The sequence below is a fragment of the Triticum aestivum genome, chromosome 5A, assembly GCF_018294505.1.
Source record: "Triticum aestivum cultivar Chinese Spring chromosome 5A, IWGSC CS RefSeq v2.1, whole genome shotgun sequence".
NCBI lineage: Eukaryota > Viridiplantae > Streptophyta > Magnoliopsida > Poales > Poaceae > Triticum > Triticum aestivum.
The window spans coordinates 151,840,080-151,841,109 of NC_057806.1; the positions used below are offsets into that span (position 1 = coordinate 151,840,080).

The 1,030-nt window shown below is 52.7% G+C and overlaps 1 protein-coding gene across 1 annotated transcript in view; it reads left to right on the top strand.

Moving 5' to 3' along the window:
* Positions 1-832: 832 nt before the first annotated feature.
* The window catches only part of LOC123106731 (uncharacterized), a gene marked incomplete in the record, with an annotated part of 1,359 nt that continues 1,161 nt past the window's right edge, over positions 833-1,030 (top strand). Inside the window, 1 exon segment of the mRNA XM_044528815.1 lies at positions 833-1,030.

Consider the following 1,030-nt stretch of genomic DNA (forward strand, 5'->3'; position numbering starts at 1 on the left):
TTTCGCAACCTGATTGTCCAAGCATATATGTGCGTTAGTCTCCTGCATGAGTTATTAGATCCTCTGTTTGGTTTTCTTTTCGAACACCGAACAGAGTCTCAGGGGCTACTATCTATACACATGCATTCTTTTTATACTGTTAAAAGATACTGTAAGGCACATACCTCAAAGCCTCTTAAAAGGCTAGTGTAGGCTTCGCTCGGTCCGCTTTTCACGGACTGAACCTTTTCAATCACCATACCCATAAGGGTACGATGTTCTTCCACAATGGTGGCACTTTGAAGCGCTCTAACCAAAGTGTCCGGTGCCTCCACATTGACAGAGGTCACCAGTATAGTAGGCGCACCCCCTTCTCGCGAGGAGGGTTGCTCCTCTCACTCTGGAACCATGTGAGTTTCTGGAATGCCATTTGGTTGGGGGCCAAACTGGACATGGCCCCCGTCTCTAGTCTCCATGGGGGTCGGTTCCCCCATGTTCTTGGCAGTCTCCGGCACCTGTCCCTGTTCCAGAAGGGTCCTTTGGGACAACACCTTAGTGTTATCCACGGCAGTGGGGGAGGGAGCTGGTGGAGGCGAATCCCTCTCCATCATGTTCGGACCCAGCGAATTCCTGGAAGAGGAGGATCGCTGGGGAAGGACCTCAACTGGACTGCAGCATACAATTTAAATGCATTACAACTATAGGCCAGAAAAGCCGGACATATATATAGGATGGGTCTATTATGATAACACCCCTTAAGACCTTATTCTAATAATACTTCTGCGTTATTCTCATAACACCCTAACCCACGACCGACGCGAAATAAAAAAGTAGGTCAACCCCTGGCCACCCCACTCCTCCCAGATCTCCTCGTGTTCACCCCCACCCACACTCCACCGCACCAACCTCCCTCCCTTCCTCCACCACCACACCACCTCCCTCCCTTCCCCACCACCAACCGGCGCCGATCTCCTCCGGCCCTGCCCCACCCGTGACCTTTCTTCCCTCGCCGATGAGCCCCCTCCCCCAGCCACCTCCTAGCACGAGCCGG